Source organism: Oryzias latipes, chromosome 3, assembly GCF_053564925.1.
Source record: "Oryzias latipes strain Hd-rR chromosome 3, Olatipes_Hd-rR_3.1".
In the NCBI taxonomy this organism is placed as follows: Eukaryota; Metazoa; Chordata; class Actinopteri; order Beloniformes; family Adrianichthyidae; genus Oryzias; species Oryzias latipes.
The window spans coordinates 11,770,902-11,786,243 of NC_136239.1; the positions used below are offsets into that span (position 1 = coordinate 11,770,902).

Genomic DNA, 15,342 nt, shown 5'->3' on the forward strand with positions numbered 1-15,342 from the left:
ATCAACTTCTCCTATTTGTGTGTGGTCTGTCTTATCAGGCACCTCTGGGGAGCTTTAGATACATATTTCACTTTGAAAGTTAACTTTTCTTCTAAGAATAAGACGTGTTAGTTCAATTGAAATGTTGCTAAATCAAAATCAGATCATCAGAAAGAGTTATCCAGATTCTCTTATGAGTTTCTTTAAAGCCAAATTGTAGATGAGGTTTCAAATGTGTACATAACACAAGTGCCTTAAAGTATAGACAGTTTTAGAAGCCTTTTTTAAAAATGTTTTGTGGATATGTAAATATTTTGATGTGTATGGATAGCATCCAACAAAATTAGATTTTTACAAACCTGCAGTTTCAGAGCCTTTAAAATGACTTTGAATAGACAGCAGGAAGGAAAGAGTCCCAGCAGACGCGCAGTGGGACGCTGTGTCTCTACAATCTTTAACAAAAGAACAGATGACGACACCATATACGCTGTCATTTGTTGTCAAGATTCTGTCACCCCGAGTGTGAACACAAAAAGAACTCCCTGTAACTTCTGCTATTCAAACAATTTGCAAACTACAATGAACAGAATTCATTGGCAAATAACTGTGACTGAACAGAGGACACTTGAGTGAACTAATCCCTTCAAACACTCTGCATTCTGAAGGAAAAGGCAAAGTGCCAGGTCTGGCCATTGAATATGCCTGGGTATTGTGTCTTTTTTTCTGTTTTTATTTTATTTTCAATACTAACAATGGACATTAACATTCATAGCCCACTAAGGCATTACAATGGAACACCATTAAACTGGAGATTAAAAAATCCTAGTCATTCTTACAAAGACATTTTTTATTGCTTCCTATATATATATATATATATATATATATATATATATATATATATATATATATATATATATATATATATATATTTTTTTTTTTTTTTTTTTTTTTTTTGGGGGGTTGTTTTATTCATAAAACATAATTCAAACCCATTGACTGTATATGAGAAGTGGACTGATGAGTGTGATGTTAACTATAGAAAATGGTTTACAATGTAGAATCAATTCAGTTGCCATTTTTCGTGATACGGACATCTTCAAGTCGGAACCAGAAATCGTCAGTAGGTTTGAGTCCCTGTTTCTATGGCAACCCCTCTTGTCAATCAGGAATGAGCTTGTTGGAAAGCCACATCTTTATCACTTAAAAGTGGAATCAGGAGAATCTGGCAATCAAATTTTTCGAACGTTTAAAGTGAGACCACATCCTCTTCTTATCAAGTCATCTGATTGGCCAGTTTATAGAAGTTTAACGTTTAATTGATCTATGGATTCATATTCCTGCAATCCAACCACATGTATCTGTCTGAGGCAAGTTATTTATCTAATTGAACTGTTCCAATATAAAATTTTGTCAAAATGATATAAATCAATGGTCAATATTGGAAAATACCATTCGGATGAAGGAATGGTTGGTTTATTTTACTCTAACGGCCAAGTGCCATCACAGCAGAACTCACACATGTGATGGCTAAAGATGTCCTGGATTCATTTTAGGTCAGTAAATTGGATTAAATCGGACTATTATAATTAAGCAATATTGAATATGAATTTCAACCACAAATTTATATGAATTCAGTCATTGTTAAAATGAGGGTTTATACCCCTACCAGTTTATAACTTGATGTCATGTAAAACAAAAAAGAGGATTAGAAAGAACATGTTTTAAGGGGCCTATACCATGCAAAATCAACTTTGTTTGAGCTCTTAACCATATTATAATGTTATTTCCTCACAAAAACAACCCAAAGCGGTATTTTGACTGTGTTGCAGCGTTAGGGCAGTCGACTTCTGATTGGAGTATTGTAGGTTTGATTCACTGAACCCCCACCCTTGCCTGTGGTGCAAGGTTGGCGCCAGTGTTTGGCAGCAGAGCGGACGCCATCAGTGTGCGTGAATGGGTGAATGGTAGAAAAACACTATATAAGTATACGCCACTTCCCTTGATTCGCACATCTATGAGCATTCCTCTCCAACCCTGCTCTCCGTGCACCAGCCCGTTCCCCCATGTTCATACATACGAACGTGGGGGAACGGCTAACACACACACACCCACGTTCTCCACTGAGCTAGCGGTGATCTGCTGGCTCCACAACACGCACATCCACCTTTGCAAAAGTTCGGATGTTGTTTGTTTTCACGGGTGAAATGCAGACATGCTGTCGAGGCCGACTCTAGGTTGATGTCATTAAATGGGCGGCGCCCACAGGGAGTGAAAGGCGGGGCCTCAGAGATTGAGGCGTCTTCCTTTCAAGTATAAGTAAGTGTGCAGAAGGTAATATATCATCGTATATATAGATATAGTAACTCTGAAAAGCTTAGAATAGCATGGTATTGGCCCTTTACCCTTGTGTTATCCATGGCACTTTAACGTTGGGAGTGGGGTCATCTAGACCAGGGTTCACCAACCTTTTTGAGACCGAGGGCTATTTCATGGGCACCAAGTGGTATGAAGGGCGCCACTAAACCCCCCCCCCCCCCCCCCCCCCCCCCCCCAAAAAAAAAAAAAAAAAAAAAAAACACAATTTGAGGACTTCCTTTTGTGCCCTATTTTTATTTGCTCATTTTACACACAAAAACATGCATGAATTTTCTAGACTCGTATTACAGGGGGGGGGGGTCAAACTCAGTTGCAGAGGGAGCCTAATTTCAAAACAGACTTTAGGTTGCAGCCGAACAAGATAAATATTTATTGAACACACTAAAGCTAAACTTTTAAACCTTTGTAACTTTAACTTAATTTTAACTTTTTAAACATAAATGTAAATAAAAACAGACAGGAATATTAATCCTCACATTAATGGATTACTCAACCACCTCAACCTATTCTCAAAATCTTTACATTACATGAATCATAAGAATGTCCAGAAATTGTGTAATTTATTTGATCTATTTAAACTTTTGTAATAGACCCTTACTTTTAGTGATTATTTTTTAAGTTATATTTGTTTAAATATTTGGGTTTTCTTTGTCTACCTTTATCTCAGAATTGATATTGTTGTCATTGACAGACATGCCGTGGTTGTTTGTTGAATATTTGCTTCAATAAAAAAAAAAAAAAAAGATTTTTTTTGGGTGCATTCCCTGCGGGCGCCACAAGGGGTGCTCGCGGGCGCACTGGCGCCCGCGGGCACAGGGTTGGTGACCCCTGATCTAGACCGACAAGACAGTGCACTGAGCCTTTTTTCTTCAATGATTTGTGATCTTCACTGGTGTCCATGGATTACATGAAATCTTTCCACCTTTATCCACCTTTGTCATGGTAGGAATAACACGTAATGTAAGGGTGGGGTCATTTTGACCCCACAAGATAGCACAAGGGTTAAAAAGGTATCAGATTAAGAATTTTTATTATGACAAAAAGAATGACAGAGTAATAGCTGTTTATTTCTTTATAGAAGTGTATGGGATTTTGTCTTCTTGGAACCAGTAGATACATCCAATTTATAATGTGGGGGGAGAGGTTGCTCAGTCCAGCTCTCATTTACAATCTTATGTTCCCACCCTCTGCCCCTCGTTAACCTTAAATAAATAATTGTTATCATGTTCTTAACACTTTTGCTAAGATCCAGTTGCAAATGTAGGACGGTCATCTATGAGACGTGGAAAATTCATATATATTTAATAATTTATCCTTCCAAGTTAATTGACATAGCAGGTATTTGAAGTTGGCAAATCTAAAGTGCTGATGCCAGCTAGTGTAAAAAGGCGGCTTATGGGATCGGTGTAAGTCATTATTCAAGAGCTGCCGCTGCTGACTGTGAGTGCACACCTGGCTTTTTCTCACAGCCTATCCAAGGCAACACTGTTGTGTTTTCACCGTCGACTGATGTACCACCAGGCCGGCTGCCCACCCAGGCTGCCGCAGAGTCAAATTAAAGTGTGTAAAAGGGGAAGCCAGCAGAACAACATGTCACTCCACACACTGATACCGCAGTTACTATGATTCTGCTAAAAAAAAAAAAAAAAAAAAAAGAAGACGAAGCAACAATCGGATACAACAGTGGGGCCCTTTTTGCCCCAGTCAGTCAGGACTAAAACCAGGCATCAATGAAATGAGCAGAGCTGTTTGTTTGTGAAATTACAATGCCGCCTCTCCGTGATCCGACTTCAAGACTCCTAACTACTTGGCACACCTTTTGAGGTGGGAATGTGTTTCTGCAGCTTTCTTATTACCCAAACCCAGCTGCTTTACAGTGAGACTCTTGTTCTAGGGAGGACGTGTGCAGCCAATTACCGGGATTGTCACTACTGGCTGAGTCATACAAGCAAACAACACTGTGCCATGTTTTCATTTAGTTCAATCAGCTTTATCACGGCTGCGATGCCCTTCCACTTGGAGTTGGCCAATTCTGCAGATCTCTTTTTAGAATCGCAGTCATGGGAGCAGATTGGTGGGCAAAGCAAGTGACAGGCATACTAAGAGCCCCCTTGCATTCAGTCAGTCGGCCACCCAGGGCATCCTGTCTTAATCCCTTTGTATAAAGCAGACAGAGCCTTGCCAGAGTGCATTTGAACATGGAGTTCCCTGCAGATTATTTAGCCCATGCAATTATCATAATGGATGCAGCATAAGGTAACATGTGAAAAGCAATCGAATTATCACCTAAATTGTATCTCTTTAGCCTCACATTTACCTGTGCTTGGAGAATACAATGTCCTATGCTCCATTTTAGGATATTTCTGTTTTATACTTTTAGTCTTTTATTTTTTAGTTGTTTTTTTTCTGTGGATGGTTGATTTTTTTTAAGTACCACAGATAAATATGCAATTATCACACCAGATATTTGATATTTAGTTCTAAATCTGCATTTCTGTGTAAGGTGAGTTTGTGGGAGAACATACAGGAAAGTATAAAAATAAGCACAACTGTTACATAAAAAATTAATAAAGACAAACTATTTTTTTTTAATTAAATTGAAAAATGAGTAGCCTGATGGGACAATGTACCAACAATCATGAATTCCTTACATTATTTTGGTACCTCGCTGCTTTTTTCATGAATTATTTAATGTTTATTAATACATATTGTGTTAATAAAATATGTTTAATGTAAAAATGTATATAATATAAGATTAGGACTAGAAATTAATACATTTTTCTTCTACCTTGTTCTTGTTTGAGGACTGTATCTATCTATAATTTTTAACTATTTTTTGAAAATTAAAGGAGGCTGCACGGTGGTGCAGCTTTAGCGCTCTTGCCTCACACCAAGAAGGCCCCTGGTTCAAGTCCTGGCTGGGGGACCTAAAACAGAACATCAATGGGGACCTTTCTGTGTGGAGTTTGCATGTTCTCCCTGTGTATGTGTGGGTTTTCTCCGGCTTCCTCCCACCGTCCAAAAACAGGCTTCATAGGTCAATTGGTCACTCCAGAGTGTGCATGGGTGTGAATGTGAGTGTGCATGGCTGTGTGATATGTGTGACCCTGTGACAGACTGGTGACCTGTCCAGGATCTCCCCCTGCCTTCGCCCATAAGAAGCCGGGATAGGCTCCAGCAGCCCTGTGACCCTGAAAGGGATAAACGGAAGAAGATGAATACATGAATGAAAATTAAAGGAACTCAAATCAAAATACCCTGCATTATATTGTATAATTTTGACAACTTTATTTTAATATGTAGAATTCTAAGTTTATTTTTCTTTTAGTCTAGAAAAAGGGAACAGTGAGAGTGCTGTAGAACTTAAAACTGGAATAGTAAATAGGAAACTGTTAACACATACAGTACGTCTATAAATGTTCCTAAAGATACATTAATGAATTGTTTCTCTTTCGGCTTTTCCCATCAGGGGTCACCACAGCGAACGAGTCGCATGGTAAACTTGGCAATGTTTTACGCCGGATGCCCTTCCTGACGCAACCTTCTCAAAGCAACGGGGCTTGGGACCGGCACAGAAGTAGAGAAGGGAGCAGCCAGGATTTGAACCTGGATTTCACGGACGGAAGGTGCCGCAAACCAGCACGAGCTAAACCGGCTCCCAAAAGATACATTAATGAATAAATATTAATAATATAGAACTTTTTTTCAAAACAAAGAAGCACATTTTACGACAGACTATTTCCAATTATCAGAGCAATAGACCTAAATATGAGCGTGGATAGGTAATTTTAAGATTAAATGTTGTCTTAACCCTGTGCTATCCTAGGCACTTTAATGTTGGGAATGGGGTCATCTAAACCCCACTAGACAGTGCACTGAACCTTTTTCTTCAATGATTTGTGATCTTCACTGGTGTCCATGGATTACATGAAATATTTCCACCTTTATTCACCTTTGTCAAAGTAGGGATAGGATGTCAATGTAAGGATCGGGTCATCTGGACCCCAAAAGATAGCATAAGGGTTAAAAAAGAAGGACATTGCTACATGTTTTGACCAAGGCCAATTCTACTAGATCTACTGGCAGACTATTTCACTTTTAACAAGGTAAAAAACATTGAGTGTTCTATATTTTCAAATTTGTTTAGGGAAAGATATTTTTTCCAGTGTAGCTTTATCAATGCAATACACACACAGATACACACACACACACTCACAGTGTACTTTTTTCCATTTAAAATTGATTTTAAATTAAGCTGAATGTTACAATTAAATTAATTTATGATGATCATTTTTAGGTTACTTGTAGTCCAAATTTTACATCATAATATCATATAATATAATATAACACAGCACAACACTACACAACATATAATACAAAATAATATAACATAATACAAAAGAAGATCTTGTTTAGGATATTTTTTGTGTGTTTGTTTTGTTAATCCCAGTGTCCCTGTTTTTTGTTGGTTTTTTTTGTTTTCTTTGTAGATTTGACCATAGGACAGCTTTTGTAGGTAACAAGCTCTTAAGATGGATGTCATTGTGAAGCATCTCTAGTTCTTTGATGTAGGATCAAGGCGTCTTGTGATTGGGTACCAAGGCGTGAGTCTTTGATTTGAGGCAGCCAATCACTTTCTGTATCTCGAGTGCTTCTCCACAGGAAGCCCTCCCACCTCAGTATTGGTATGTCCCGTTCTGGCATCCAATTTTACCCATCATGGTGACTTTGTCTCCATACTTAACAACCTTTCAGACCATTTTTTGTATTCTTTGTCAAAAATGTGACTAAAGTATGGAATTCAGCTACTCTCTTTGATGTTATTGGAGGCTTTTTGAGATAGAAATGAGAGGATGTTGGAAATGCAGCTTCCACTGTTTCTCAACCCTCCTATGACAGATACAGCCGACAGAAACCCAGCCCTCCTTTGGACTAGCGCAAAAATGTTACTTCTTCCTTGAGGCTGGGTTGAAACCTAAAGGTTTACATAAAAATGCACTAGGTAGCTTACGTCAATACCAAACGTTAGGTCTTACGGCAGCTTTCCACTGTTAAGTCTGTAAAACGTTTACATGCCCTCCATCATGTCTGCATCACTCCACACCGCAACGCAGACATGATGGAGTTCTATTTCCAGCCCATTGAAGCCAGGGAACTGGAAACAAGTCCGGGTTTCCAAATAAAATCCACCGTTGTACTTTCAAAATAAAACTTTATTAGACTGTATTTCATATTTAAGGTGACGTCTTTACACAATAACACACGTTTAAACCTCGGATGTCATCACCACGGATGACGAAAGTTTAATTGTGAAGGTTCAAAAACATTATTTCACATGACACAAATGCATTTTACAAGGACTAAGTGAGAAAGGAGAAAGAATGGGGTTTGATTGTTCAACCCTTGTGCTATCTTAGATGACCCCACCCTTACTTTGACATGTTCTCCCTACCATGACAAAGGTGGATAAAGGTGGAAAGATTTCATGTAATCCATGGACACCAGTGAAGATCACAAATCATTGAAGAAAAAAGGTTCAGCGCACTGTCTAGTGGGTCTAGATGACCCAACTCCCACGTTAAAATGCCTATGATAGCACAAGGGTTAAGTGTTGGATGAGCAAAGAGAGCAGGACAAATACTTGACACTAGGTTGTCGAGTTTTGTTCGCAATCAGTAGGGTCAGTGCATTCACCTAACCAGTCTGGCGTAAGGGCACCACAGACAGAATCACCCGTACGTCACCCAATTTACATAAGTTCTACAAATAGTTCACGATAAAATTACCACGTGCATTACAATGTTACATTCTATTTTCATGGCGTCCCTGTAGGTGCCCATACAAGCTTAACAATTGACATGTTCTCCCTACCATGACAAAGGTGGATAAAGGTGAAGAGGATTTCATGTAATCCATGGACACCAATGAAGATCACAAATCATTGAAGAAAAAAGGTTCAGCGCACTGTCTAGTGGGTCTAGATGACCCAACTCCCAACATTAAAGTGCCTTGGATAGCACAAGAGGTATGTGAACTCCAAGACAGATCTGCAACTATGTGGTTGTTCGTGTTTTAAAACTGGGTCATTCCCCTATATGGGTGCACAGGACTAAGACTTTAGTCAATTCCCTAGAATGTAAAACTTCCCAACGTTAGAGCATTAACTATGTCTCACTGCTTCTTTGAGCTGGGTTGATAACATTGATTAATTGATCTGAATTGATCCAAGCTTAATAGATCATATTCAATCCATAAATATAGAGATAGATCTTTTGTGCCTGTCCGTTTCCGGTGACCTAACGCATAACAGCAGCAAAGGCCATAGTCTGTTAGCCCGATGCTAACGTATAATATAATTTCCCATTGGACAGCTAATGCTAACGCTCAGTCGACCTTAACACATATTGCTGACCAAATGAACAGCTTTATATAGTCACAGGCATGAATTTTCCAAACTCTTTAAAGGAAACATTTGTGGTCTAAAGTGCCATTTTTTACTAATGTTGTCTGGCATAAAGGGTAAATCTATAAGGCAAGCTCTGCCTAGTGGCCAAACTGAAACGACCTCCAGGAGAGGCAGAACATTTACTTTGTAATGTGAGCTAGTTTAGAGCTTTTAGAATGTTAATAATCAGCATATTTTTTGTTGAAGCTTCTCTGTTGACAAATCATGTAGTATTGTATTGTTTTAACAATCTCATTGGTTTCTTATTTTACTAATAACTTTTACAGTATGTGAACAGCATTAAATTAATATGAATATCTTCAAAACATACATAGATTATTAATGTATTTCTATACAAATACAACTAAATGTGTAAACCGTTTAAATTCTAAGTAGAATCATAATCCAATTGAATTGAATGAATCAAAAGTATAGTGAATCGAATTAAATCGATTCTGGAAATTATTGGCGATATCCCAGCCCTACTCCTTTGTTTCCTCTTCTGAAGAGTTAGTAAAAGTAGCCAAAGCAAGGAAAATGTCAGCTTACATTGAACACACACCAAAGTGAATTGGTGTTTGAAACAGTCTCAGTCTGGTCTGACATGTTGGGATTCCAGTCACACAGAGTGATAAAAGCGATGGTTCATCAGTGGAAACTGATGCACCACTGCCTTTACCATTATAATCAGTCAGAGCTGTCCCACCGAGCACTCTGCAGTGCAGTCCAGAATCAGCCGGCACACATTTTGGTCCTTTTTTTTATCTGTGAAACTTAGCCCATAGGAGTCAGTTTACCAATGATTACAACCACAAGCACAGACAGGCAGAACCTGTTTTTGTCTCAGTTGATCCAAATATTATACGATTTTCTAAAAAAGAAGCGATTGTATGATATATTAAAGCTTGTTTAGTGACAAAATTTAAGTGATTTTGTGGTATAAATGAATTGCTTGTCATCTGAATAGTTGCCTTTAATTGTTGCAGTGGTTTTCAGAGGAAGCAGATGGTGTCTTGTGCGTTGGTTATCCTGGACAAAAATCACACACTTTCTGAGTGTTTGATGAAATGTTTTAGAGGCAAATTGTTTTGTAAATTGGGGTTTATTATGGGATTTAAAAAAAAAAAATAGGTCAAACGGCGCTAAACACAGGCTTGCTAAGCTTTTACTTGGCACGTAAGCGTGGATGGTGTTTTATTGGGACCAGGGCTTAAGATCCAAAATGAAAAAAATCCTACTGTGTTAAGAAACTTATATCAAGTGTGTTCAGGTTCAGTTAGTTTGGAGAAAAACTTACCGCTGGATTCAACGCAACGTTGGACTTTTCCGTTCAGTCAAATTTAAGAGTAACATGATCAACAAAACAAACAAAAAATAGCAAATGCTGTCCACGTTAAGTATGTATTACAGTTCTTTTTGCCTTTATATTACCTATTAATTTACTTCAACCAACTTTATGTACAGAGAGTCAAAGAAAAAACTTTTTACTGGTGTGCTATTTCAAAATTATGAAATCTTTTGTTGCCGAACAACTATTTAATATGTTAAAAGTCCAAAAAGTGGGCAACATTTGCTAAAATTGAGCACAATTGTGCCTAATTGGTTTGGAACTTGAATACAGACTGCTGCTGACACAACAGGCAGAGGAGGAAGATTGCAACACAGGACGTCCATCTAACTGCAATTAAAAACACTTTTTTTATATAAAACAAAAAAAAAACATTGTGTTAATCTAACCATGCTATCATTGGATCACCTGAGTATTAAGAGAACAGCCAGGAGCCAAAACTGACCATGTCATGATTTTCACATAATTGTACCACTGCTGTGCTTTTGAGCTTTTTCAAAGCCCCTTCAGTGTCTGACTGCGTTGCTGCCACTTCAAAGTAATATTTCTACATTAGACCAAAAATCTGAGTGCATTTCTATTGGGTTTGCTTTGTTATTGAAAAGCTCAAATCAAAGTGAGCACACAAAGGCGAGGTGCAGTCATATTCAATTAGTAAGAATGTTTAGTTTGTTCCTACGCTCCCCTCGTTTTTCGTTCATTTTTATTATTGTTGCCAGTTCGTCTCCTTTGCGATGAAGCTGTTGCTGTTTGGCTTCTCCTACGGTCAACTCAACCTTTCTCTAAAATTAGCATTCGATGGACGAGAGGCATCGTCTTTTGTAATAATGATTATGGTGTTTTTAGACAAAATCAAAAACCCTTTGTCGTTTTCTGGAACATTGTTTCTGCAGAGCAGCAGAAATTCACCCACAGAGTTGAACCCCACCCCCCTACCTAGCTTGCCCTACCCACTGTATTCACGACAATTTAAAGAAAGACAAAACCACAAAGGGGAATTTTCACATTTAATTTTTTTAATACATGTCCTCCATCATCAGAAAAATGGCAGAAAAGCATGTAAAAAAAACACCAAAAACTTGACTTTTATTGGAGTAGGTATTTAAGGAGAACCACATGAAATCATTCACCTCCATCAGACTCTATCTTCTGTCTTCTCCTCATCCACACCAACCGACTTCATGTCGTCCTTCACTAAAACAACAAACCTCCTCTTTGGTTAAAAGCAAATGCAGCTGTTTTTGTGAATCAAAATAGTTTATATGGCCTTTATCATGCAAAATGATTTTTTTGAACTTTTAAGTGTATGATCCTGTTAATTCCTCAAGAAAAACATCCCCAAAGCGTTTTTTTTATCCATTCACGCATTTCTGAGTAGTCCTCCAAAGAATCTGCTTTCTGAGCACCAGCCCTTCCCAATCCTCACATTGTGACATCATAAAGTGGGATCAGCCCCTTCCAGGAAGAGTCTGTGCTGCCAGCACCGCCCCCAAGTTAACACACACGCCCACTTTCTCCATGGAATTAGCAGTGAATAGCTAAACGCTTTTATTTTTAAATGCACAGAATACACTTCCATCTTTGCAAAAGTCTGGATGTTGTTTGTTTTTGTGGGTGAAACTCAGACACGCTGCCAAGGTCAACTCTAGGTTGACGTTGTGAAATGGGCGGCACCCACATGGAGCGATGGCTCGGGTTGGAAAGGAACTCAGGAAAATAACTCGGATTTATTTTGTTTCGCTTGTGTACCATAGGTTATATATTATCATACACGTTTCACACGATTTTGTTTCAGTCACATGACTCCTCCGGTTCATCACAAAAACTGTCTCGTCGTCCTCCTTGCCGGTTATGCTAAGGAATATTTCACAGATAAGAGAGAGTACTTTTCAGAATGAATGCATTTTTCATTTTTGAAAACCAAGAATTTCAAAAATCAATAATAAAAGTAAAAAAAATGTAATCTAAACCTTAAACCATTGTACATAATTAGCAAGTCATTGTAGATTTAGTAAAGTGATTATTGTATTTGATTAAAGTACTGCCTCTTATGGTCCACTCTTATTTTTGTGGCCTGCATATTCCAAACAGGACTAGCATTGTATACTTTGTCTGACCTTTAAAAGCCAAAACAAATCAAAAAAGCCTAAAGATAAAAATAGATCAATCGGTCTTATTTGAAACTGTTCTGCCTCAATAGGTCCAAATTTTCCCTTAGTTGTCAGTAGATCCTATAACATAAGTTGATTCAACGCCTTCACACTTCTTAGCAAAAGGATTAGACAAAACGCAGTGTGTAAACCTACTTAATTAACCTTTTTTTTTTTCATTTTCAAAGCTGCAGCACGTAACAGAGCAAACATTTAAAGAGGTGTCATAGATTGTATCTCAGTGCAATCAGGATGATTAACCTTTTATCTGCTACAAATTCAATTATTTTGTTCCTAACAGTTAGAACCTGCAGTTTTGTTCGGATGCTTATCTGCCTTCCATTTACATTCAGTCATTTAGAATATGTCCTTATCCGAAGCGACTAACAAATGAGGTACACAACAAACAAACCTGACTCACAGCCAACACATTTTCAGTTAGATGCTGCATAAAAGACGTCTCCACTGATGAAAACACTGAAATGTCAATACATTTTTTATCCTTTTTTTATTAAGTTCAAAGGACGCTACAGAAGTGGCCAGTTTTGGAATGGTTTAAATATTGTGAACGAGGTAACTTTGCATGTAGATTTGGAAAGGTCATTCCATGTTTGTGCATCACAGAGCTGAAGGGCCAGTGGGTTTTTGCTTTGTGGTGCAGATATATGCCAGTGGCTGTTTGTTGTCTGAACCCTTGACTGTGTAAAAAAAAACTGGGCTGACCCCTCCCCCTCCTCGCGTTTTTAACATCTTCTTGCTATTCCTAATTTTTTTAACAATATTCTTTCTGCAGTGCAGGTTATTCATGTGAGTCTCCTGGTCCCACTTTAAAGTGGTAGGGGTGTGGCCTTCCAACAGGCTCACTTCTGATTGGTCGGAGGGGTTGCCATAGAAATGTTCACTCAGACCGACCGAACCAATCACTGCTTACTGACAATTTCTGGTTCCAGCATGGCGACATCCATATCGTGAAAAAAATGGCGACTGAATTGACTCCATTTTGTCAAAGCCAGAAATGAGGCTACATACACACCGCCCTTGGCGACATGCAGCCATTTACAATGAAAGATCTATGTACATGCACATATATGAGCATTTCAGGCTTCTGTGTTCAAAGGTCTCGTCATCATGGAGAGCTACGCAAGTTTCTATGATTGTTTTTGGACTCTACGTAGAGAACACGTGACCATTGGGTGCACAATGAGAGTTAAACCAGGGCAAACTTTGACCAATCAGGGACTTGGCTTTGGTAGTTTTGAGTGAGTGAGTGAGTGAGTGAGTGAGTGAGTGAGTGAGTGAGTGAGTGAGTGAGTGAGTGAGTGAGTGAGTGAGTGAGTGAGTGAGTGAGTGAGTGAGTGAGTGAGTGAGTGAGTGAGTGAGTGAGTGAGTGAGTGAGTGAGTGAGTGAGTGAGTGAGTGATTTTAAGCATTGTAATCAAAGCAATAAAGAATTCAAGTTACAAAATCAAGTGCATATTAATAATTGATTATCTGCAGAAAATATTCATTCATGATGTCATTAAACAGCAACGGTAACCAATATGAAATAATCATTGATTATTATTATTAGAACACATTATTGCATTAAACCAGTAATTATTGCTACACATTGCAGATCAAGTAAAGAAAATCAATGGTTTATTGATTGTAATTAAAAACATTTCAGTAAACATTATTGCACATTACACAATGTTGTACACATTGGCTGTAATTAAAAGAGCTTTGATTATTTCACCACAATCAAGTTCACACGTGTATTTGGAATTATTCAAACACCTGTTGATCCTTAACTCCCCTTATCTTCATATCGTATCAGTAGTGATGTGTGAACGCTGTTCCTTTTCATTCACAGAAGTGCCAACTACTTGACATATGATCATGGAGAAGAACATTAATAATTGCGGTTTGTGGCTGGAAAGAATTCTATGACACCCATCGGAACAGAGCAGTGAAGGAAAATCCTGAAACAAGATTTGCAAGAGTTGCACCGCTTTGACATTTCATTTTTAGCCTTTTTTTCAACTGTAGATGGCAGAAGTGCGCCAGTAAACAGTAGAACAATAAAATTTGAATTACTCAGTCCAGTTCTCATATACAGTTAATGCGCCACACATAAATACAGAAGGAAGTTCAGTTAGCCATTGTGTTATCTGAGGGATGTTAACATTTGGAGTGGAGTCATCTGGAACAGCAAACTTAACTTTTTTCCCCCAATTATTTATGATTTTTACTGCCGTCCATGGCAGACATGAAATCCTGTCCACCTTTGTCATGGGAGGAATAACACGTGAGGGTGGGATCAACTGGACCCCACAAGATAGCACAAGGGCTAGGAAAGTGCTGTTGAGTTGATCACCTTGTAGCCAAGCATAAAGGCGGATGCAGGCAGCCACAGGGAGCCAGTGTAGAGATCTGAACATCACTGTGTCCTTTGTTACTGATTGAAAATGAGAGGGGAAGCAGCCATTTGGATCATCTGTGGAAGTCTGATTTTGCAGGCTGGTGTCCTTGTTAGAAGTGCTTTTCAGTAATCAAGCCGACACAAGGACAAAACCCTCAAAGAGTTGGGTTGTGTTATCTGGGAGGCAGGATCTGTTCATCATCATGCAGCAGAGAGAGAAATCGGAATTCATAGGACATGGACATGATGTTTTTGTGAAGTTCAGTCAATATTGATCTTCTCATTTCAAGAATTTCTGTTTGGTTTTGTTTTTTTTTCAAATATGCTTATTCAGCGAAGGCACATGCTGTACTAAACATAAATCCTGAAAGAGGTTTACTCAGCAGGAGATAAAAATACAAAAGGTGTGCTAATACTTCAATCATAGCTGAACATTCAGCTCAGCTTTACTTTACCCTGGTTTTAGGTCTTAAACACATCTGGAGCATGAAAAGATCATTGTAGTGAAAAAAAAAAACAGTCAACATCTCAAACCAGAGAAAACACACACAACATACCGTCCATATCCTTTCTGACAGAGTGGTCATAATTTACACTCCTGTTAAGAGAGTATTGCTGATAAGTCAGCAGCATCCAGCAGTCTC

The 15,342-nt window shown here is 38.4% G+C and overlaps 1 protein-coding gene across 4 annotated transcripts in view; it reads left to right on the top strand.

The window, feature by feature from the left end:
- Positions 1–15,342, top strand: part of lrrc4cb (leucine rich repeat containing 4C, genome duplicate b) — an 82,169-nt gene that overhangs the window by 47,169 nt on the left and 19,658 nt on the right. The window contains exons 2-3 of one of the 4 annotated variants that reach the window (XM_078945016.1): positions 5,825–5,981; positions 8,237–8,380. The exons of 2 other annotated variants lie outside the window; for them this stretch is intronic. The gene's annotated coding sequence lies outside the window, so the exon portion shown is untranslated. The remainder of the gene's footprint in view (positions 1–5,824; positions 5,982–8,236; positions 8,381–15,342) is intronic. One more of the 4 variants, XM_078945017.1, reaches the window with a different exon arrangement.